The sequence below is a fragment of the Spodoptera frugiperda genome, chromosome 26 (genome assembly GCF_023101765.2).
Source record: "Spodoptera frugiperda isolate SF20-4 chromosome 26, AGI-APGP_CSIRO_Sfru_2.0, whole genome shotgun sequence".
Classification (NCBI taxonomy): Eukaryota; Metazoa; Arthropoda; class Insecta; order Lepidoptera; family Noctuidae; genus Spodoptera; species Spodoptera frugiperda.
Genome location: NC_064237.1, coordinates 3,073,629 through 3,100,141, shown reverse-complemented (window position 1 = coordinate 3,100,141; position 26,513 = coordinate 3,073,629). Strand labels below are relative to the sequence as shown.

The 26,513-nt window shown below is 35.4% G+C and overlaps 1 protein-coding gene and 1 non-coding gene across 4 annotated transcripts in view; one reads left to right on the top strand and one right to left on the bottom strand.

The window, feature by feature from the left end:
- Positions 1-26,513, top strand: part of LOC118263955 (uncharacterized) — a 288,611-nt gene that overhangs the window by 39,587 nt on the left and 222,511 nt on the right. The gene's annotated exons all lie outside the window — the stretch shown is intronic.
- LOC118272538 (uncharacterized) lies at positions 11,270-12,449 on the bottom strand. Its single transcript, XR_007707268.1, has one exon. It is a non-coding gene; the product is annotated as an uncharacterized LOC118272538 (transcript).

Below are 26,513 nucleotides of genomic sequence, written 5' to 3'. Positions count from 1 at the left end.
ACGTGGGAGAAAATGCTACTAAAACTAGCGCTTGATTAAGTCTTTGACTGCCAATAGAAAACTGTTGAAGGCAAATCCTCCGCTAACGTCTGTCACCTGTGACCACCACGGCGTTCAAAGTGTTAAAGAAATATAGAAATTTAAAATTTAAAGAAGTAATTTAAAAAACAAACAAACACATACACAACGAAAACAAGTCGTCAAATATTTCAGCTTGAACACATTCATAGCTTGAATGTTTGTCTGACTGTTGAATGAATCTAAATGGCTCTATAAAGTAAAGTCCTGGCTTTATAGAATTCTCAGCTTAAGGACATTATTCGAAGCTCTTCTCTTTTAGAATATGTCGCGTAGAGTCCATTATGGTGTTGTTATCTCTTTTGAAATGCCGTTAGATGACTGCAGGAATGCGTCGCTTTGATGTGAAAACGTGAACATGTGAAATTGATGATTTTATAGGAAGAATGATAATTGTTTGGAAATGGAATGAGAACGGCTTGGTTTAAGTTCATTTTGAAATATTATGTGTTTGTTTAAAATAGGATAGTTACATTATAATTATTAAAAAAAAATGATGCCTTATTCAATAGTAGCTTATGCCAGCTACAAATTTTGTCGAAATCCGTTTAGTAGTTTCAGTGTGATTGACGGACAAACATCTAAACAAACTTTCACATTTATAATACTAGTCTGATCACTTATTTTTGTCAATGTAAATATTTTAGTTGTAAGTTATAAAAGTGGTTTTTACCATAAAAAGTAAGTGTGAAAATTCAGTAATAACATTTTTAGTTTAGTCACTTTAAATCTTAGGGGATTAATTTACTTTCTTATCTTTTTTTCTTTAAAGAAAGTAAAGCTGGAAAATCTTAATAAATGTCTCTACTAATATCTTTATTGAGAAGCTTATCTTGTCTAACAATATTAAAATTTATATCATGGGATTTTGTTTCAATGTAAATAATATTGTTTTTTTTTTGTTTAATACACAACAATATTGGATTGTAAAGCCAAAAATTAATGTAGGTTTTAGAAAATCCTTTAATTTAAAGTTCATAATTTCTTGTGTCTAGTCTATTTTGAAGAAACTGTTTTTTTATTGCTGTTTACAACACGACATCCAAACATAGATACTATTCCGGAGCTGCGGACAACGTAAAAGGTTACCGGGGCTCCGGTTCAAAGCAGGAGAAGGAACGGGGTGGTTTTTAGTTAGTAAGAGTCTGACACTCCCTCCCGCCTCACCCTAGGTGGCAGAAGTCATTCGATGATGATCCCCACTCAAAAACAAAAAAAAAAAACAAGGATACTTATTATGGCAAACCTATTTGAGTAGATGAGGTCGTAGGCCAGGTGTGGACTATGATAGTAGCTGGAGATTAATAATACAAAAGATTGCCAAAAATAGATTCGTTTATTTACTTGTATATACTGTTTATTAAGGCAACGCTCTCAAATCAAACCCTCAATTTGTTTATAAAATCCAATCACATGTAACAGGAATTGGATATTTTCGATCCCCTCTCTCATCGTCTCGTGTTCATTGGGGACTCGACTGCTATCGATTTTATTTTAATTTAAACACATTGCTCTTATAAACACCGAAAAAAAGTTCCCGAAGGGATAAACAGAGGTGCATATTATGTCACATATGCACCAACTGTTCACTATTTATGTTATAAGGCCCATGTAACAAGGAGAGAGTCTATTACCATATACCGGGCACTATTTCGGATTCCGTGCCAGATTGAGAAATTTTCGAAAAACCAGTAATTCTTTACCTGTCTCGGGAATCAAACCTGAGACCCTTTGCCCAGCAGTCACGGTACAATAAATGTAGTCTTTGATAAATACATTTTAGTTATTAAAATGGCGTTAACATATAGTTGCCACTATTTTCTTGTGTCTTTATAAATATTAAACAAAAGAAGCATAAATACAAACTATGCGGTGACACAAAGTTGCTGCTTTGTGTAAACTTATAACGATGAAACGGAATATTCTTGTAGAAGAATGATATTGTCACACAATATATTTATGTAAACAATACGTTTGTTTGCAAATAGTGTGAGTGCTGCAAATCATCTTTATTATTGTGATGATAATGTATTTATATGCCATTTGCCAGCAACGTATTCTTTCGTACTTTGGCCATCCAACCTCAGAGGTGGTGAGAACCTGGAAACCTAATTGTGGTTGGGAACACCGAAGGCAAGAGATCGCGCAGACGTTCCCCAACAAGATGGACCGATCAGGTGAAAGACAAAAAAAATTACACGGTTGTAAGAGATGCACTGGACAGAAACCGCTGGAACCAGATAATCCGCTCTGATGCACCACGATCCTCAGACATGAGGGAACGGCCAGAGAAAGAGTGAGAGCGTTATTAATATAAGGCAAGTTCTATATATTTTCTGTACGGGTTATTCAGAGGGGAAAAACGTACAGGTGTGAGTAATCTTAATTAATCAGAGTACCAATTAATTACAACTCTATGATTCAACGTTTTTTATATAACAGATTTTGTTCCGCAAAAAAAACGAAGAGTAATTTGTACTTATTTAATTATTTTTTTCTACGAAATGCTACGGACCGCCTACGCGCGTAGCCGCGTAGCAACTCGTAGCGCTACGCGAAAAGTAATATTCTGCGAACAATTGATTTAATAGATTAGGGATAGGATTATCCAGATTGGATCAAGTTGGAGTAAATGTAGTAAAATACGAATGAAAGTTTTTTTCTGTCGTAGTCTGTTTAACTAATAATCGTTCAGTGAAATAAGCCAATCAAAATCAACCTTCACAATTATTTTTGATGAGTCTTGTTTTTTGACCACGAAAAGTGCAGGAATGGTAAATAGATTATTATTATGGTCACCTATTTAAAATACTCGACAAATATCAATACACGTATTCAATGCTAAATATCATGACACATATTCAAATTTCCTTTAAAATTAGCTTTGAACACTAATGGGGACTATAACTTTTTTAATGCAACGGTGAAAAGTTCATTTTTAAAAAGCATTTTGTGCACAAAGAGACATTATTGCTTTACAAAAGAGTTTTGCTAAAGGTCACCTTATTCAATCCTCTTTCGCTACACTTAGTTCTGGGAAATATTTCAGAATCTTCTTGTTGTTTTCAGATATCTTTTTATAGAGAAACGTTGGCGTTTAGGTGTCTTTGCTGTGGTAAAACATTAAGAGGATTTTGTTTAATATAAATGTAATATAACACCTGGTTTGCTTTGAAAGGTTAAGCGGGTTGTAATTTGAGTTTTAAATTATATTGTAATTCAGAATTTATTGTTGAATGCTCATTTAAAACCGGAATGCCCCCACAGGTGAACAAGGTTGTATAGATACAACCATGAAGCTCTACACGTAGATAGTAGATCCTAGCTTACAGGAGTTGCAGTGGTTTTGGGACGTTGGGGTGGGCTTGGCCCATAAAATAAGCTGAACAAAGCCTTCATTTTATCAGGGGATTTACCTGTATAGTTAGGTCATCGAAAGCCATTATCTATCAGCTTAGTGAGGGTGAGATCACAATTTAAAAACTTCAGTTTCATCAGAGAGTGTTGTTCCCAGAATCAACCAAAATTAAATGTGATGTCCTGTTCCTTAATTGGCACAATAAAATATACCTACTTCCACTTTCACAAAGTTTTAAAGGGTTCGATAATAGACCAAGTAATGTAAAGATTAAACACATTAATCTTTGTTAAACATAGTCTACGCTAAGATTACGAGCCATTAAACGTAAGGTGTGCTTGTTATCATAGGCTAAAAGAGGCCATAGAGTAATTCCGAGTCCCCTATATGCCATTAAGATTGCTGATATTTTCCGCTTAACGCATTAAACCAATGGGTTAATTTTCTTTTCTTTTTTCTTTTAATGAAACGTTGCCCCACATTAGGATTTTCTCCTGTGTCGTGGGTGCGTTTATAAACACACAGGTTCACATACACATGACACTCAGACCTGAAACAACAATTTTGTAGTGTATGCAAATAAATGGAGCAATATTTCAAAAGAGAAAATATCTATTAATATTTTTTATGTTACTGCTGAAATGCTGAAAATTCATATGTCGTGATATGAAAAAGTGCTAAACCAACTAAGCTTACAAATTAAGGTCCAAATATATAATGTAAAAATTCCATTTACTTACAGCATTAGCGTGTATCACGGATTACAAAAATAAATCACAATTTGCGCGCAACTACCTACTTTTATCACTCTAAGCTGACAGGTCGGAGAATAAAAAATACACTACAATAAGACAACAAAGGTCTAAGGTCAGGGACATATGGGTCTCATAACGCAAATTATCAGGGCTGACCCCAGATAAATTAGAACTATTAATTACGCAGGCTCGCTGAAACACGAGGTTTTACACTATTGTTTATGGTCGACCAGAGAGCCTCTTTTGTGGCGGCCATGTTTTTTTTTTTCGTAAGGAATTCTTTATCTATTGTTTGTTTTTTGAAACAATATTTTGTTGTTTTTTTTACTCGTGTTATGAAGGTCAATGTCAATGAACTGCTGGATGTAAGCCAGTATTTAATATAGAAAATCAACAAATATTATTTGTTTCAATACAATTTTGGCAATAATTCAGTCGCAATTCATTTATAACTTTTTGGAGAAGTGTTTTGACTTTGAATTAAACACATTTCAATTACAATAATATTATCAAGTGCCAACCCTAGAAGATTCCGGAGCTGCAGACTACCTGGCGGGTTTACCGGGGCTCCAAAGAACAGGGTGTTTTCAGACAGTAAGAGTCTGGTACTCCCTCTCACCTTACCCAAGGCGGGAGAAGCCATTGGATGATGTTCCCTCTTAAAAAAACCGTACAAGAAATCGCGTGAAAATAATAAGTACTCGTAAAATAGCCTTACATTTACTGAATAGCACCTACACGTGAATATTCACACATACATTCGTGGCATTGAGATTTTCTCTTATCATGTTTATGTCGTAAATCACACAGGAGAGCAAAACTCGCTCGTGTTGAAAATTGTGCCGCCTTTACCACGGAGTACGCCATTGTATCCCCTCTCGGCATAAATTGATTTTTATTTTGGTGTCTCATTTGCATTTTCTACTTAAAAATGTTATATTAAACACATTTAGTATAAAACTTGTTAAAAAGGTATAGATTAATGGTTAATTTTATAGTAGATAGGAATAAGTTTCTCGTAGATATCTTTTTCTCTACAGGTAATATCTTCCTCATTCAAGCCAAGTAAAATTACGCCCAGTAAAATTCCTGGTACTTATAGGCATTTCAAAAATAAAATAAAGATAACTTTTAAATTTCGAACCTATTCGATTCCCAATCTAAAATTCTAAATTTGAAATATCAGCTGCCAGTGTCAGAAATGACGTCAACCCGTTGACATGGCCGGTTCCGACCTCTTTCTAATATTAAATATCCTCTACTATAATATCATAATAGATATTTATTGCCACTTTTATTTTTATTAAGAAGTCGTCAAACTTTTGAGACTCAAATTTAATTTATTTTTCTATTTACAAATTTATTTTTGACGTTCATATTGAATATTTTAATAAATGATATTTAAATTAAACATTTTTGGAGTGAGATGTGTAATCCGTAGTGACAGATATAAGTCGGAATGTTTAAGTGGATTTAATATGTTTGTAATGTAATGTAAATATGAACAGTAGAATTGGAATATGAGAAACGTAAAAATTCAAGTAATAAATATTGTACTAGGAATGTAATTATCGTTGGTTGAAATCTAAAATCGATCGTTTAAATTCATTGGAAACTGGAATATTAATTTCAATGTAATTTCTAACGATAATATTTCTGTGAAACAGATAACATCTATTAATTATCATTATACACATTACTGAACTTTTTTAATGGTGATATTACTAAAGATAAAAAACTAAAATTAAAACCTACTAAAATATTCGAAAATTACGGACTGAAACGGTCGGCAGTTATAAACCGAAATTAAATTAAATCGGTCCGCTTCAAATTAACGAAGCACTTTAGAGTTTGACACATTTGACTTGGAAAATATAAAACTAAAATAGATTTACTACATTTGGACATAAAGTGAACTAAATTCGAAATGACTCGAACTATGGAACGTGATTCATTAAGTGCTGACCATTTCAAACAAAAGTAATGAAATGAATAATTGAATTTAATTCATTGTGACAGCTGGCTCGACAGCGAAAAAATACGATTTTTTGGAAAAGTAAAATAAATATATATTTGGTCAATACAAACGAAAATACAAAGTGAAGATTTTAGGAGGTCGAATAGGATCTCTTTAAAAATAAAAATAATGTTATGACGATGTTAATTCACAGCATACGGATATTTTCTTTTAAAATTGTACTCTTGAGATTGATAATTAGGTATACTTAAGTTATAAAACAAATTGCGAACCAAACTGTTTTTTTCATTTTAAATCAAAACTAAACCATAATATTGTACTGGTTGCCTGCACACCCGTTAGTCACTTGGGGCCAGTAGAATACCCTAACTTCGTTTCACGTCATTTGTTATATACTGTTAATTCAAGATAAAATTAAATTTAAAAACTTTTCAGCAAATACAAATTTATTCTCAGTCATCGAACAATTTTTTTAATTAACAATTTCCCGCCATTTTTATTTTTAAAAACCTCGACGTTCCATTTTTAAACAATTATTTTTAAATTACTTTATTTACTTTTTGAAATCATAAAAGAGGTTTAATATATAATATGAGTAATACTTAATATAATTAAATAATATTAGGTTAGATGCGTCTGGTGTTCCCAGTGGTTGTTAACACTCGGCCATCCTGTGTAGAACGTGTCCCACGGTCTTCGCTGCGGTTTCCGGTTGTAGATGCAAATTCCTGAAACAAATAAAACGTCCAGCAGTATCATTTGTATACAGTATTAATAGTTTAAGAGGCAGCCCTGGTAAATTACATTTTACATACAATACAGCTTATCTAAGGAACGGACAGTGTTCTCACAGCCGTTCTTTCAATCGAGAACTTGACCACACAGCTGTCCTTTTAATCAAAAACTTGATCACACAGCTGTCCTTTTAATAATGGACTTGATCACACAGCTATCCTTTTATTTATGGACTTGATCACACAGCTGCCCTTTTAATAATGGACTTGATCACACAGCTATCCTTTTATTTATGGACTTGATCACACAGCTGTCATTTTAATACTGGACTTGATCACACAGCTGTCCTTTTAATCATGGACTTGATCACACAGCTGTCCTTTTAATTATGGACTTGATCACACAGCTGTCCTTTTAATTATGGACTTGATCACACAGCTGTCCTTTTAATCATGGACTTGATCACACAGCTGTCATTTTAATTATGGACTTGATCACACAGCTGTCCTTCTAATCATGGACTTGATCACACAGCTGTCCTTTTAATACAGGACTTGATCACACAGCTGTCCTTTTAATCATGGACTTGATCACACAGCTGTCCTTTTAATCATGGACTTGATCACACAGCTGTCCTTTTAATTACGGACTTGATCACACAGCTGTCCTTCTAATCATGGACTTGAACACACAGCTGTCCTTTTAATACAGGACTTGATCACACAGCTGTCCTTTTAATAATGGACTTGATCACACAGCTGTCCTTTTAATCAAGGACTTGATCACACAGCTGTCCTTTTAATACAGGACTTGATCACACAGCTGTCCTTTTAATTAGCAGATGGTATTAGCTTAGGACTAGTACCCAGTTATTCTTTTCAATGTTGACTGAATTTGAGCAAAAGGCTACCTATACTCTATATATTTACATGGACTTTTAATTGCAATATTTTTGATGATACAAATAATACAGCTGAGTTTGCATAATAATTTATTGTCTTTCCTAAATGCGACATAATGCATAACAAGTAACATTTTCATTCATAATGAAGAAGAAACATTCTTGACGCCGAGTAAAGTATTTGTCAATTAGTAGGCAAAATTAACTTTCAAGAAGATCAATTAAGTCGTCCCTATCTATTTCGTGGTCGCTACCTGAGCTGTCATCCTCAGATATAGTGGTTTTATAAGGCCGCAAGGTCTCCCCACGTACTACTGCACTAAACCTTTTATAACCCTTCATACCTTTAATACTTGTTATAGTGTAACGGTCTATGGAATCTTCTGCTTTACAGACTTTGTAAGGACCTGTATATAACCCACTAAGTTTTTTTGTAACCCCAGCTTTTGGATCTCTAGCTATGCCTCCTTTCCACAGAACAAGTTGTCCAACTTTATATTTCATACATTTTTTCCGTTTGCTATCAAACCTATTTTTCATAGCTATCATGTTTCTATCCATACGACACTTAGCTGTGTTTCTATTTTTCTGTAATTCTTGTTGTTGACTTACAGAGGTTGATGGTGAATCAATCGGAAAAGATGGAAAACGGGAGTTTTTGTGACCAAACATCAAATTAAAGGGTGAAAATCCAGTAGTGGCATTTGGCGTATTATTAATTCCCCAAACTACATCGTCTAATTTATTATCCCATGTACATTCATTTTCAGACATAGTATTTAATCCATTCAGTAAAGTTCGATTGACCCTTTCGACCTGTCCGTTTGATCGGGGGCTGGCTATAGCATTTAAAATATGTTTAAATTGGTTTTCTTCAGAGAACTGTTTGAAATACCTACTAGTAAAAGCTTTACCTCTGTCAGTGATAACTCTAACCGGATAGCCAAACTGCATGATAATTTCTTTAAGAAGTCTAATTGTTTCTACTGAGCTACAATTTTTGGCAGGTCGGGCAAACACGAATTTGGTAAAAGCGTCAATAACTACAAGAATATACGTATTCCCTTTACGCGTTTTAACGAAAGGACCCAAGTGATCGACATGAATCGTATGCATAGGTATTGCAGGTTTCTCAATTGGATGGAGTTCACCTTGTAACCTCCCATAATTGCCCTTATTAAAAGCACATTGTAGACAAGAATTAATGTATTTTCTAATAAACTTAGTCATGCCTTCGAACCAGAACTGCGCTTTAATAGATTGTTCACACTTCTCAAGTCCTGGGTGCCCTATTTGATCATGTAGTTTCTGCAATAGTCCATATTTGGCAAGCTTAGGAATAACGAACCGTTCTCCAGCAATAGTTTTCCTAAATAAGATCCCATCTTTAACGATATAATTTGCAGTCAAGTTACGGTCAGAATTATCACGAAGCCTAGTAATTACATTTTGGATATTATCATCTTGTATTTGAAGAGTTACTAACCAATCTGAATTATCAATCATTAGAACTGTATTTGGTATGGGATTTCTACTTAATGCGTCTGCATGTCTCATGCGGTCACCTGGCCGGTACTCAATCTCTAAGTTGTAATCTTGGATCGTCAGCCACCATCGAGCAATACGAGGGATTAAATCTTTTTTAATAAGGGTAGTTCTTAATGCTGAGCAGTCCGTAATGACCTTAACTGGAATACCTATTAAATAAACACGGAAACGTTTAAGAGACTCTACGACGGCTAGTGTTTCAAGTTCATAACTATGATAGTGTTTTTCCTCTTTACTTGTGACTCTACTGAAATACGCTATTGGTTTCAAACTGCCATCTAACTGATATTGCATTAGTATACCGCCCAAGCCTATTTTACTGGCATCTGTATGTAATTCGGTTTTAGCTTCTGAGTTATATATGGCTAAAACCGGTCTTTCAATTAAACGTTGCTTAAGAGTTTCAAAAGCATTTTCTTGATCGACCCCCCAATGCCAATTAACATCTTTCTTAGTCAATTCTGTAAGGGGACGTGCAATCTGAGCAAAATTTTTTATAAATTTCCTAAAGTACGAAGTTAACCCTATAAATTGCCTAATTTCGTGCACATTCCGTGGTGGACTATATCTTGCAACACATTTGACTTTAGCTTCGCCTGGTTGAATAGTGCCAGCCGAAATTTCGTGGCCTAAATATGTAGCAGTACTTTTAAGGAAAGAACATTTGCTTAGGTTCAATTTTAAATTGGCCTCTGTTAGTAGTTGCAGTACTTTTTCCAGTAACTTTAATCCCTCCTGTACAGATACAGTTGGCAACAAAACGTCGTCAAGATACAAAGCAATATTTTGATCTACCCTACCAAGTGTCCTTTGAATTAAACGGGAAAATATAGCCGGGGCATTAGCCAATCCAAACGGCATCTTAAGAAATTCATATTGGCCCGACGGAGTTACAAATGCAGTCTTATGTATTGAATCCTCATGCATCCCTACTTGGTAGTAGCCTTGTGCTAAATCTAATGTCGTAAAGTAATATTTTCCCGACAGCTTATTTACTTGATCTTCTATATGAGGCAATGGATAACGGTCTTTAATGGTGTTGGAATTAAGTGCCCTATAGTCTACACAAAGTCTATAATCACCTCCCTTTTTCTTCACTAACACTACGGGACTAGAGTAATCTGACATTGACTCCCTTATTATACCTGCATCTAGTAAATCTTTAACTTTACTATTTACTATTTCGTTCTCCTTGTGAGACAACCTATAAGGCTTACAATGTACTGGCTTGTCATTAATAGTACGAATATGCATTTTTATAAGGTCTGTGCATCCTAAATCTTTAGTATTTTTAGCAAACGAATGAGAGTATTTGTTTAACAGCTGTAGTAATTGCTCATTTTCAGTGTCACTAATCTGGCCCACGTTTATATCTGAAAGATGAATTTGTAAACTATCTGTCTGATACTTGTCTATATTAAGAACCACAGGCTCACTACTCGTCTCTGGCATGGTTACTAGTTCTGCTCTAGCTATTAATTTATCAGCGCCCCACGACAGATTAACATTACCTAAGTTAAGAATTTTTAAATAGGTATTGTGCGACTTGATGACAGCTGCAGGTATGAAATACATTATATTACCTAATTGCACCCATACAGTTCGTGTCAAAAATGTGGACTCTGCTCGTAACTCTATATCACAATCAATATATACTTCTACGAATACCTGGTTCCCTTTAAGAATATTTACGGAGTGCTTTAAATAGATTGGGTATTTTCTATTAAAATCTGATGATTTCAAATTAATGTCAGTAAATATTTCTTGTAAAGCATTATTTTGCACAAAACGAATAGAAGTAGCAGAAGTTATTAAACTTATATTGTCAGTATTAATCATTGTTTGGCCAATTATTAAATCAACATCAAATGTAAGACAGCTAGTCAATTCTACTGCGCCTTTTAGTTCGACATTGTCTATTGCAACACACAGAATAGATAACACGTGCCTAATGAATTCACACAGGCGCCGCCAAAACCTTTCATAACTGTAGCGCTAGGTTGAATCTCTAATTGTAAATCTTTTGCTCGCAAAATTGAAAGAATGTTCAGTTTGCTACCAGTATCGACGTACGCTACTATCTGGCGATTATTAACGATCACAGTTCTCTTATAAATGTCACAAAATATGTCATAAGTTATATGCATTACATGGCTAACCTTTTGTTGCTGATGGCGTGAAGAACTCGGAGCAAACCAGCACGTAGCCGTGGTGTGTCCGTTGCGCCGACAGTTCTCGCAGCGCTGTTGTTGTCTGCAATCCTTTGCTTCGTGTCCTGGACGCCGGCAAACATAGCAATTCTTGGGCTGTTGTTGAACAGTCGAAGTTCCATTGAAGTTCCATTGCACAGCGTTTCCTCTCACCCATGAAGATCTACGTGTACTGGTTGAAACCACGGGTTTCAGGTTCTCCAGTGCCGATAAGTAGCCATAATACAGTTGTTCGGGAGTTTCACAACTGTATGCCTTTGCATTAGCCCTCAACTCCAGCGGCAAGCCTCGAATTATATACGAAATAGCATTTTCACCGTAGATGTTACACTTTCGTAGTAGGGACAATTTCTCGTGGTAATATTTAGTCATTGTCTCTTTGTCTTCTTTTGTTCTGGCCAGCATTCGCTCCAGTTTGTCAGCATAATCAGTCGATCTAGGAAAAGCAGTGTGTAGTGTATTCTTCCACTCTTCCCACGACATATTATATTCTTCTAGATCGTCGTACCAATCCCTTACGGAACCGCGTAATCGAAGTTGCATGATAAATATGCGGTCAGTGTCATCCCATCCATAAATATCTCCCAAGTGATCGATTTTGTGAAGCCACCCAGTCACATTGCTGTTGCTATCCTCATAGAAATTTTAGTATGACTTCAGCATCACGAAGGGCAACGTGTCTTGTTTTGACCTTCGTGCGTTGTTCATCGTCTTCCGAAAAAAAATCCATTATCCATGAACTTTTTGTCTTACTGTAGTTTCTTTGTCGTTTCCCCAATCCTCCCATGTAAGGTCCACACATTTCGAAAATATCCCACTTCTGAAGTGTTAATTCAAGATAAAATTAAATTTAAAAACTTTTCAGCAAATACAAATTTATTCTCAGTCATCGAACAATTTTTTTTAACAATTTCCCGCCATTTTTATTTTTAAAAACCTCGACGTTCCATTTTTAAACAATTATTTTTAAATTACTTTATTTACTTTTTGAAATCATAAAAGAGGTTTAATATATAATATGAGTAATACTTAATATAATTAAATAATATTAGGTTAGATGCGTCTGGTGTTCCCAGTGGTTGTTAACAATACTTTTACGTGTGAAATTAATGTTTTTCTTACAATTTTATTCAATCGACGTGCTCAGGCACTGTTATCTCAACTATCTTCATCAAACACGTTAGATACAGATATTTGAAATTGATTTCGGCCATTGTTCAGTCTCCAATACCAACTTAGTTTGCAGACTGTACCTACCAATACAATCCATTGTCTTTATTTAGGTCACCGTCCATTAGACAAGTGATAACAGAGTCTGATTTAACTCGATTAGAAGAAAAAAAAAGAAACTGCCAATCTCCCTTCTCGCGCAATTTGCTCTTAACGCAAATTGATTCAATTTTCAAGACGGCAACTCCAACAGGCCGTATTAACCTCACGTAGTTGAATAATGAACCTTACCACCTTGTGATAAGGTTGTCGTGATTGTCCTATTGAGCAGAGGCACGCAGGCTTCTGTTTTTTCTTCCGATGTGATTAAAGAAGTGCTTGTTTAATTTCCTGGCAAACCTTTGTTCGGATAAATCTTTGTATTGCAATGTAGATTTCAGTGGTTCGTTTTAATTTAAGTGTACCTGTAATTGATTTGCTGACTTTCAATTCCTCTATTTGATACTGTTATTAGTGTTATTGTAGTTCAATAAGGAACTACTTTTGATCTGTACCCTTAGTATGTGTTTACATTTAAACGAGAGCGCGTTTGGCGCTCTGATTGGTTAGTTTTTCGAACCGGCCAATCATGCTTTCATTTCGATTATTTTAAACGTAATCTCGTACTAAGGGTACTGAAGTGTTGCTATGAATATCGTTTTTAAAGAAGAAACATAATCGTCTGCTTGCACCTTGAAAAGAGACATAATATACTACATAATATAATTAATTCTTATTTCTCTTTGTCAACAGGTAAGTTGCAGACACCAAACAGAAAGACCACCACAAAACATGTTTATTACGATAGCACCTTGAAGACTTACAATCCAACACGCTCCCCCTTGATCAGTATTGTGGGCAATAAATAAGACAATTACTGGGACAAGGAAGGAAGCGGAGATTTGTCGTGAGTCGTGATTACGTGACGGTTTCGTCGTGTTTTCGTTTGTAGTACACCGACCATATTGTCGCTACATAGAGATTTATATACTTATTTGCAAGTAATCATAAAATTATTAATAAAATGTTTGTACATACGCTAAGAATACTCCATATCAGCACGAATTTCTTAAAACAAATAGATTTCGTTTGCTAGAACTGTGGTACATTAAAGATAATACAATATTTTTGAGATCCTTACATTTCACCTGGTCAAGCATGCTTAATATTACAGTAATCCATTGATAAAAATTAATGAATTATAATTATGTATTAAATGATTAGATATATATTAAAGAAGGGCTACATTAAAAGTACCCTTAACAGATGAGCATGCACGAAAAGACTGATGACTGTTAATAAAGTGCAAGAGGTAGGTAAGATTCGTAGCACTTGGCGTTCCATTGTCTCTGCCTACTCCCATGGGAACCAGTAATGAGGTAAAATGTAATTAATTATGTATTAATTGATAGCTTTCTAAATAATTACATATTACTATTACGTTTTTTTTGGAAACATACATATTCTTTTTATAACATACACATAAATTAAAGTCCATATCAACAAAGTAAGAGTAATTAAAAGATGTATTCTCCGTGTTAATAGTCTGAGCTTGTTCCTGAGCCCCGACTCCATCTTACAACTAAAGATATATTGCTCTTGTTGCAGTCATAAAATAAATAAGATAGCTCCATTTACGAACCGGAACTACACAGTTTTACTGTTTATTACCTAGGGGGATGTAAAGAAAAACTTTATATTCACTGCGAACAACTTGACAGATTTAAATGAGATCGGGAAAGCGTTTAGGGATGGCACTGACGAGTTTTGCAAGGATTTAGTCATTTGAAGTTAGTAATTTTCTATATTGTTAAGTAATAGGTAAGTTTTTCGCATATAATCGCAGTTATTTGTATTGGGCAAGCGTGGTGATTAATGTTCAAACCTTCTCTGTGCGAAAAGAGGTCTTTGGTCAGCAGGCGCCACTAATAGGCTGTTGATGTGATGTGAGGTTTTAAGACTTACATTACTGGTAATAGGTAACACACAGTCGTACACAGAGTCATGACAATAGTGATTTAACCCAGTCCTTAGCAATTGTTTTCCGAACAAAATCATTACTAAGTAATAGTTAAGGTACGGTACGGTCTTTGAGTACAGCAATGTCGAGAGTAAGTCTTAAAACTAACTGTTGCTAACAATGTTTCGGCAATATATCGCACCACTAGATGAAGACTCAGGTAACTCAAAAAAACAGTTTTTTCAGAAATGAAGAAAATCTGAAATTTCTACAAAAGAAAAGAAAAAAATGGTGGACGATATTGTTTCATGAGTTGTATGTCCGTGTAGACACTCGATACGAGGATTTGAAAAGGCCATTAACTCAAAACGTGCACTTTTTGAGTTACCGGAGTCTTTATCTAGGGGTGCGATATATTACTTTTAATTTTTTTGGTAATGTACCAAGTCTCATACCAAACTTTAGGATCTTAGAAAACTCTTCCTTAAGAGAACTTTTTTCAGCAGTGCCTATTTTCGCAAATTTTCTGGCCGATGAAGATAATTTTCTAGAAAATTCCAGACAATTTGACCTTTCATGCTACACTAATAGTGTATCCTAGACTGTATTATTGTTATGGCTAGACGTGCAGACGAGATGGTGTGTGCTTTAATGTGCACGATTTGTAAGAGAACACCGCCCCGGTCTCGTGCGCTCGCAACTCTAGTTCGGATTTAGAAATTGTTATTTTTTTTTACTCTTGGTGTTGTTTATAATTTTATTGGCTTCTTTCATGTGCTGAGTAGTAAAACGAGACGATATTTGCGAACCATGTTTGTTGTTATACTGCACTGTCATCACGTATTTCATATTTGTTTTGAAAACAGAACGTCACAAAGGACGTGTCAGGGAAATAAAAAAAAGAAAGCATTAAAGGTACGCGTCCATGGGCCCGCATCGTACGCAGCGGATTTTAGTTTGTCTTGTATAGAAACTCATACAACTGCGTTCATTGATCCGCATCGTACGGACCGCATCATCGGCAATGCCTACATGCGATACGTACTGATGACGTCATACGGAATGCGTGCGATGCGTACGATGCGGGCCTGTGGACGCTTACCTTAAAGGACTTGTCAATGTGTTGGGGTATTTCCTAAAATAAATGTGCGGGAAAATTCTCATCATTCCAAAACATTATACTCGTTTTAAAGCCCATTTCGTTTTCATGTCCTCCCTTATGGGTTGATTAATTAATTAATGGCGAACCTCGCTTCACGCTTGCGATTTTAAAATTACGTTTCAAAGTGACATGACGAGGCGACCGGCGACCGTGTCGGCGGCAAACTTTATTATAACTTTACTTGGTCGTTGCGTACATTTTCACGCAGTTTTTCCCCCAAGCTACGTAGAATTGTATACAATGTACAGAAGCCAGCAGGTCAAGCTGTTTTTTTACGCAAAATTCTTTATTGTTACATCAATATAATTTAAAATCTAATGGATTTTCCAATCCAATTATAGAATTAGCAGTTTGAAAAAGGTTGTCTTGCCAGTGTCCGTATTTACATTTCACTAGAATTATTGACGTTGAAATTACTACCCGAAGGTAGATTCTCGTAAAAAAATTAAGACTCAAAACCTTGAAATCGACTATTCATGAAATAGTTTAAAAACGGAATCCCTCGCCAAACCAGACGATAATCTTAAGTCAAGGAAGATCCTCTTTCATCATGGATCACACATATATAGGTAATATACATAAATATATATAATACTGAAGGTCTGGAGGTAGTCTCAAGGTCACAGTTATCGTACATTATCCTTCGTTCGGTTACGGTGTTCTCTCACAGAATCCAGCTTATCTCCCGATGGCATGATAACATGATAAGCCTTTGACGCAAGACAATATAATTTGAATTTGTGTTTATTTCGTCTGATTAGTTTGTTTTATTTCCTGTTACAGATAGTGGATTGCATATAATTTGCTATATATATGTAATTCTTTAAGAGTGTGTTAAACCTTATTTCGTAGTAAACTATAAAATCGAAAATTAGAAGAAATATAATATACAGGGTGTAAACGAAAGGCTCCTAAAAACCGCAAACAGATTACGGTAAACAACGAGATTTATTTTTAGGGAATTCAATGTTTATTTTATATAATAATAGTTGTAATGAACTGCTTAAGGCTGATGTTGCATGAATAACATGAAAACTAAAACGTTTAAAATTATAAAAATAACAAAAAAAGCGTTCCGTTTACATCCTGTATGTACTGCAAAATCGCTGAATCTATTAGTATCGTTTCTTATAGTGTATTGAAAAGACTGCTTACGTCTACTGAATATGTTTAGAGGATGCAAAATAAGGCCAAGACAATAAAACAACTGCAGGGATAATACTCTGTCTGTAGTTTCTACCTATCCCCATGCGGCAAGGCTTGAGTTTTGTATGTATTCTAATAAATAATATTCCCTCATTCTTCTTAAAAATAATTCACATTTGTGAAGAAACATCTCCCGTTTGTACGTAATGTTTGTTACGAAAAATTGCAATTTGTATTCATGAACGTACGCTAAAACTTTCTCTTGCTGACTTTCTTAGATTTTTCCTGCGAGAAATATTATTATAATTTTCTCAGATTTCACTTTTGGGATCGCAGTATACCTTTTATTTATTCACTTCTTTAGTTTTATTTCTGAAGAAAGTTTCTGTCTCAGTCTGTCACGATTCAACAGTTTTATTAACCAACTTCAAATAAAGGAGGTTCTCAGTTTCGCATGTAAGTTTATGTGCGATTATCTCGCGTTTGGTTGAACCAATTTGTCGGTCATTATTTGATGTTTTCTCATAACTTCATAATATCTTGTTTACATCATTATAGTGGCAATAAAAACGAATAATAGTTTGATATTTGAAAACAACAACATTTCACTGTAAGCAAATCTTTCATAATCGCTATAACTCATTATAAACAAGTCATTAAACTACTACGATAAGTAGTTAACCTCTTAAAACATTTACTAAATACCAGGGCATTAGAACTACAATAAATATTAAAGAAAAGTTTAAACAGTAATAAATTAAAACTGACAGCAAATGAACTTCTTTCATTATAATACGACTTTGACAAATGTTGTATTTTAAATGTTAGTTCACAATTTTTCATAAATTTTACTGAAATACCCTTATTTATTTAGATAGCTTAAAAGAAGTGTCTATTAAGATAAAATCTTCATTCGTACTGGGAAAATTTATTGCCTTATCGATTGCCTTCCTAAGTTAGTTTTATATCTTGACAAGAGCTTCACCATTAACTACCTTCAAAGACCTAGAAACTTCCATTTATATCTTCTAGTATTTTGCCAAAAACAAACAATTCAGAAGATTCCCTCATAAGACGAAAGTGAGGGATATAAAACCCATCTCTTAAATTCCATGAAACAGTCTGATGTTCCCGTCTTAAGGTACCAGGGTGTCAGTAACAAAAAGAGATGCGATTAACGACCTTAGGGTTGTTTTATTGCGGTCTATAAAACTATACGTTACATTGGAAATGAGTAGAACTTTTGGGTATCGTTTGAAAGTTCCCAAGGTCGGTTACCTTTGAAAGAGGGAGTGAAGGGAGTTATTTTTCATTAGGTTTGTTACCTCTTGTTTGTTAGTGGTTGAATTTATTAAAGTACTAGCTTTTGCCCGCGACTTCGTTCGCGTGGAATAGTGACTTCCGGCAAATTTTTGGTTTAAACCACATAGTTCCCGATCTCGCGGGATCTCTTCAAAAATGAGATGTGGAAGATATTCCAGGGAACTCTTCAAAAATCAACATAATGAGCTCTGCGTTTGAATTTAATAGATGTATACTCACTTAGGGCATTGAAAAAATAGTTTAAAAACGGACTTAAACTAACTTAAAACTAAAGAAAGCTACGAATTACGAATTTATAACAATTAAAAAAGAAACTATATTACAACCTATCCTCTATGCTATAATAACCAAGCTTAAACTAAATAATTTAAAAGAAACGACTTAAATCTAATCTAATTAATTTATAAATTAGACTTACAATTTTATTAAACAAACTAACTACAGTAACTACTAATAATCGATATCAAACTAAACCTACGTTAAATAGTTTAACCAAAAAACCAGGAAAACCCAACAAATAAACTTATTAATTGACAAATACAACGAAACCAATTTAGAATATACGAAACAGCAGGACCACTACAGACAAATAATCATACGACTGATAATACACTTTTTCTACAATAGTACCGAAGCGCTCGGCCGATACCCAACCAAATGAATGTAACGAAACCATAGCGCGATCTATTTCGATCCCAACGCCATCTATCGAGGATAAAGACAACTTGGATTATTTATTTATACTCGGTTCGGGCATTTTCTTTGTACTAAAAGTTTAATTATATTGATATTATTTTTTTCATACCTTTTTACTATTTATTTACTTTTTTTCGATGAATTAAAACAATAACATGAACCGAAGTCGTGTAACGATCGACATAGAATTATCTATACTCCGTTAGAGCATTTTCTTTGTACTAAATGTTTTATTATATTGATATTATTTTTTTCATACCTTTTTACTATTTATTTACTTTTTTTCGATGAATTAAAACAATAACATGAACCGAAGTCGTGTAACGATCGACATAGAATTATTTATAAATAATTTATTTCTTATTTTTATTTTTTTATTTTTGAAATAAAGATATATCTATGTCCTTTCTAAGGTTCTAAACTATTGGGCTCGCTGTTATAGCAGCGGTAAGTCCCCTCTTTGAGGAGTGGCTAGAGAGGCGTCACGGCGTCCTCACCTACCGCCTGACGCAGGTGCTTACCGGACACGGAAGTTCCGGTAGGTTCCTGTTTCGGATTCGGCGGGAGGAAATGCCCGGGTGTCGGCATTGCGTTGATCACCCGGAGGACACGGTGGAGCATACAGTAGCGGTGTGCCCTGCATGGGCTGAGCACCGCCGTGTCCTTAGGGATGTGATCGGCGACGGTGACCTCTCGCGTCCGGCTTTGGTTCAGGCCATGGTGCGGAGCGAGGGGGAATGGGACGCCGTCTCCTCCTTCTGCGAAGCAGTTATGCTAGCTAAGGAGGAGGCGGAGCGCGTGAGGGAACGATCCTCCTCACGCCCCAGCCGCCGCAGAAGACACTCCGGGCGTCGGGGATCGCGTGACGATCTCCGGCCACCGTAAGTGCGGGTCTGCGGACGGCGAGCAAGGGTAGCTCGCCGCCCGACCAGAACCAGACCCGTGCGTACGGCGCGTCGCGTTCCGCGCGCACCTCTATAAGACCACCACAGATGGGGCCCAGTAGGGCTGATGCCTGATCCGGAGCTGCGGACAACGTAAAAGGTTACCGGGGCTCCGGCTCAAAGCAGGAGAAGGAACGGGGTGGTTTTTAGTCAGTAAGAGTCTGACACTCCCTCCCGCCTCACCCAAGGCGGGAGAAGTCATTGGATGATTTTCCCCCCTCAAAAAAAAAAAAAAAAAAGGTTCTAAACTATATCTGTACCAAATTTCAACCAAATCCGTCAAATAGTTGCGGAGATTAATGGTATAAGCATAGAATGTTCGACGTGATTCTTTAATTTGACATAACTTTTTTATTTATGAACCGATTGACATGAAACAAACACTAAATGTAAATTTAAGCATCCCACAATATATTCGTGAAAACCGCATCCAACTCGGATCAGCCGTTTCTGAGATTAGCGCGCACAGACGAACAGACAAACAGACAAACAGACAAACAGACCAACAGACAAACAGACAAACAGACAAAAAAAAAGTTAATTACATTTTTGGGTTCGACATCGACATAACAATAACCCCTGCTATTTTTTTTATTTTTATTTTCAATGTACAGACAGCACTTTTCTACGATTTTATTATATGTATAGATATAGTATGTAGTGTTCGGTTATTCACACTATTGTTATATTAAGTTTGAACTGGTAAGTTCATAGTTTGGTATTCGTCATAGCGTTCTTTAATCTGTTTTGGTATAAAATTTTCTTATTTTGAGTAAGATAGAGATAATAGATACTAACTTTCACGCGCCTAACTTTTTATCATCACCACTTTCGTACGTGGCCGATAATGGAATGAATATAACATAGCACCCCTCTTTTTGCGTCGGGGGTTAAAAAGGAACAAGCGCGTGAACGCTTACAGAATAAAACTGGGTATATTCATAGAGGCACAAACTTAATGTTCCATTGATTGTTTCTCTATTAATAGTCATCATTGAACTTAGTACTGTGATTTTTGACTGAAGCTTTTGAAGTTTTCAGTTTTGTTTGTTCAAAGTTATAAAAGTTTGCAACATTTACTTGAAACCCACTGCTATAAATTTTGTGGTCAGACTATCGTAAAGTTTCATTCATTAACAAGTATTGCGACTAAACATAAATACATATTAATGAATCTAGTCAAAAGTTAAAGCAGAAAACATACAAACTATAAACTAGAACTTGTCTAGACGAACTAAATAAGTCTACATTTGAGATCTTGGCTTAACCTATTTGCGTCTTTACGACGCGACGGGTGTGCAAATGTTAGTGATCAATTATTTATTTAAAAGTAGAGGAATATTTTTTTTACACCCGATTGACGTTACAAGTGTACTGCCGGCCGAAGTGGATTTAGTCAGGAAGAGACTGATATACTCTCTTGCCTTGAAGAAGAAATAATTGGGTGATTTTTCCTTAAAAAAAGGTTTTATAAAATGGAAACCTAGTTATTAACTGATTGAGAGTTAAAGACTAAGTACCCAGTACATGTTTCTTCAAGAAAATATAGACAAAATCTTAATAATTATGTTAATATAGTCATCGAACTGTCCTTAAAATGACCTCTGACAAAGCTGTAACATCTATCCTTATTCTTTCATCCCGTAAAAACGAACCTCTTTTTTATCTTAGTCGGACAGCATTAGACTAATATGAATAAGTATGAGATCAGCAGTAAATATAAAAGTGATTTGAAATTCAAAACGGTATTTAAATGCGCCAGAAGCTATGGATGATAAAATTTTAAAGGTTACGGAAGGGTTGGCGTGGTCCTGAATGCTAATAGGTCAAGGGGTCTATTCCTCAAGGTGTCTTTAGGGTCTAACCACTTTTATAGGAGATTGGGTAGTTAGTTTAAAGGGTAGTCTCCTTGTTTATGTTTAAGGTTGGCATTCAATGAGGTAAGTGAGTATGAGGTAGTGATTTCTAGAGTCTTTGTTATAATTCAGTTAAGCTTATCTGTTGCCGTTAGCTCATTTTTTTTGAGATATGACTAGATAGATTCATTTGGCTACCAAAAAGGTTCGATTCCCGCACGGAGCAAATCTTTGTGTGATCAACAAATTGTTGTTTAGGGTCTAGGGGTCATATGTATGTTTGTGAACGCATCCACGACACATGAATGAGAAAATCCTAGTGTCCGGCAATGTTTTTTAAAAATGCCGCATAAATATTCTCATGTGGAGGCCGCGCACCAGCTAGCACAACGCAGGACATCCACCCATAAGGTGGATATACGACCTGATTAAGGTGGCAGGGAGCCGATGGAAGGTGGTCGTTTTCAACCGGCCTATCTGAAAGTCATTGGGGGAAGCCTATTTTCAATAGTACACGTTTTACGGCTGATATGATTATGATGATGATTATTAACGAATGTGTCCTGTAACTGAATCCCGTCGTATAACCAATATGATTCTATTCTATAGAAAAGCACTATACTAAACATGAATGAAAGCTTCAGTTGACGGTGTTATCAACAAGAACACGTGTATGTACTCGTCTATCACAAGGCGTTATCACAGGTATCAGTGTGGATATTATTTTAAGGTTTAATCGATTCGATAACCGCTCTAATGTCAGATTACAGGGAACTGAACTGAGTGTGAGGTTACTGATAGTGGATGTTATTGTTTCACCTTGTTCGTGTTAGGGAAGGTTCACATCTGACGGAAGAAACGTCGCGTGGACGCGGTTCAGATACATGCGAACGCCAGAACAGATAAATCTCAAATCTTAAGCTGAAAAGTTTGTGTATTTGAATGCGCTTTCTTTCAAATCCTCATAGTTTTTTTGAGCTCATCGCTATCGTTATCATCGTTATGTCTTTTAAAAAAACATTGCCTCACACTAGGATTTTCTCTTGTGTCGTAGGTGCGGTTACAAATATACAATTTCACATTCACATGACACCGAGACCCGAAACCACACACGAATAGTTATTCCGTGCGAGAATCGAACCCGCCACACGTTGCGCGGCAGCCGGTTATCCAGCCACGGCCCCAACCCTGCAGTCTAAATTCAGGTCGTTCGGTTAGGTCATTTATTAAGTAAGATTGTAGGTTATAAAAAACCACGCTACGATCAATAGGAGCTGAGCAGTGCAGTAGCTAGTATGATAAGACATTCAACCTTTCACATTTACCCTCACACAACCGATGATGCGTCAGTGCGTAGATCATAGGTACGCCGATAATACGCTTGACGTGTTTTCCGTCTGATGTGAAAGTTGCTTTAATGCGCAGGGCTTTTGACCTGTGTGTATGTGTGTGTGTGTAATATGAATGTTTGTAATATAAAAATGTGTAAAACGTATGTACTTTTTGTGTTATTATGATATGTTCTGGATTATAATAAAATACTTATTTGTGTAAACAATGAAACAATGAATTTATTTTTGCCTAAAAAAGAGCACACGTTAAAATTATTGTATGTATAAAACAAAAATCTAGATGAGGTCGGCATTTCCTAACGGACTACTCTGAGAAGAAATGCCGAAACAAACTCATTGGTCATTGCCCCTTTTAAAGTTCAGTTAGATAAAGTTTTAACGAGATTTAAATACAAGATTTATTTAAATCTCGTTAAAAATGAAAAAACAATATAGTTTGTGTGTTAATAACTATGCATAGCTGTTTCAGTATTTAGTAGGTTAAGCTGATATTGTACGTAATATCCAGCAGATATATAATGTTGAAACAATCACCACAAAAGACGACGCCATTGTTAAATTACGTAATGTTTGAAAGCAGAGCGATATTATAATTTATCTTAATGGCTGTGAAAGCAATAACAGATGTAAGAATGTTGACGTTATCCCTCAAAGACAAACAGACATCTTGTCAAATTCCCTTGTACATATACAGTCACAGATGTAAATTCTCCTTGTAATATTGTTGCTTCTTCAGTAATTAAGTACTCAAACCGAGGTGTCATGACATATTAAATTAGCGCAACACCTACCTAAATTCTCCTCTAATTGACGAACAGACACCTACATTTTACGCATCAAAATTAAAGGAAATATGCCCAAAATATCAAAACTCCACCCTAATTGTAGCTAGCGTAAGGTACAATTTGGAACACGGAGTTAGCACCGCACTAAACCTTTTTCTAGTGAAAATTGGACTCTAGGAAAAAGATGATAGAGTTGTAATTCCTTTGGTGTTTAGTTGTTAATATAAATAGATACGTTTGAGCGTGTAATATTAATTCCTTTGGCAGAATGATGTCGCGTTCAGAGCTTTTTATTGCTTCCTGTAGGGATGAGAAAAAGTAATTAAGAAGCATTTCATGGCAGGACTTATGATTAATTAGGTGATATAGATATAATGGCTGACTTTTTATATTTTACTTTTTATATTTAGATGTTTTTATGTCGCTTGATTGTGGTGGCGACGTGTTAACATTAATATAGAACATGAGTATAGTATAGAAGAGTCTTTCCGAACAGTTAATGTATTTTGGTGGTGAATCTATCTATACTCTATCTCTGTTGACCTATGGGATCAGTAGAAATAATATAGTGGGGTGTAATGATCATAATTTTGGAGAATTCAAAATTGTGTCCTATGTTTGACAATATTAGGCGATTTTTTCGAAAGAAGTATGAAGATTCGTAGTTATTGGCAGTCCATTTCTGCCTACCCTCATGAGAGACAGGCGTGAAGTTATGTATGTATGAAAAAAAAACGTGTTAATGATTAGAGTAGGTATTAGTATTGACTTTGGAGCGGCACATTTATTAACTAAAATTATTATAATCTTTATACATATCTTGTATTTCATGTCTAATTAAAAATATTAACCACAAAAAAGAACCATGAAAAATGAAAAATGAAACCCTCTAGAAAATTACGTCAACACCCATTAATTTAATTATTATAGCGTGCTCGCTCTGATTATGAAAAAAACTCTAAAGTTAGAGTTGAGGCCGGTCTGTTGGGTTCCGTAATTATTATTATCATAAGATATATCTTTGTAAAATACATTTCTAAATTCTGACACTTATCATTAGTTAAATATCGTGTTTTAATGGAATACGGGGCAAACGAGCTTATGGCCACCTGGTGGTAAGCGATCAGCGCCGCCCATGGATACCCGCAACACTAGAGGAGACACGTTAGTTACGTTAGACGAGGTGCGTTATGTTCCTGTAGTGACTTGGAGGTTTAAGAATGCGGGTTCGAAACCTACCATCGGCAAGTACCAATGTGACTTTTTCCGAGTCATATGTACTTTCTAAGATTATTTAAACACGACTGACAAATAGTGAAGGAAAACATCGTGAGGAAACCTGGGTATATAAGTTCTCCATCTCGATTGGTCTTGCTTTCCGATACCATACGACATACCGATGCTCCCCATTCTGCCATCACAGTTTGTTTTTTAAACATGGAACCCTAATAATGGCGGGCAGTTTGCAGCACTTAGTTGCCAGAAATAATTACCAGAATAACTCCAAAAAAGAGTTTTCTTTTAATTTATATAAAACGGGGTAGCTGGCCATTAAACATTTTCGCATTTTGTTGGCTTTTTACTTGTCTTCCCTAAAGAGTAATAATGTTACTCTGTGAAGTTCCATAAATTGATTGAGATTGATCATGAATTGACATACCAATAGAGAATAGGTTTATAATGATGATTTTCCCTATTTATTCGCTGTAGGTAGTAAAGATTTAAAGAAAAAAAAAACAAATTTTTAAACATCATTAAGATTTATCAGATATTATAGACAGACCAAAAGTTTAGAGTTGAACAGATTCACTGAGGGAAATGGAAACTATCGTTTTCTTTTTCTTCACCTCTAATAATATATTCTGATCTATGCGCCTTTGGTGTTTCGGTGTTTTCATGGTTGGATCTACAGTAGTAGATCCTGGCTTACAAGAGTAGCAGCGGTTTAGGGCGGTTGTGGCTTGTCCCATTAAAAAAATCTAAGTACACAGATTTATTTAGAAAAGGATTTTGGATTCAAACCACACGATTTCCTGATTCGAAAAAAAATTCGTAGCCAAATCCCCGAGAGTGGTTCCACGGAATGTAAAGTATTCAATCAACATTTAATGTATTTGGTTCGGAATTCATTACAACCGAACATTTCTCTAGAATCGAGTAATGTACTAATGAAGTAATGATTGTGCATTTCAAATTAATCCATTAATTTAAATTATAACGTATTTGTGACATAATTATTTTATTTTACAAACATAATTTTATTAAATCTCTATTGCTGTTCGTTAGTCTCGCTAAAACTCGAGACCGACTGGACCGATTTGGCTAATGTTGGTCTTCAATTCTTTGTAAAAGTCCAGGGAAGGTAAATAAAATGTTTGAAGCAGTATAAAGTTCGCCAGGTCAGCTACTTTTCTATAAAAATGGTTCTGAATTTAAGTAAAGTGAAGCAAAATAGAAATGTCACTTTGGAGTAAAAACTTTGTGATACAAGGGTAATTCGTTCCAAAGCGTTGGAAC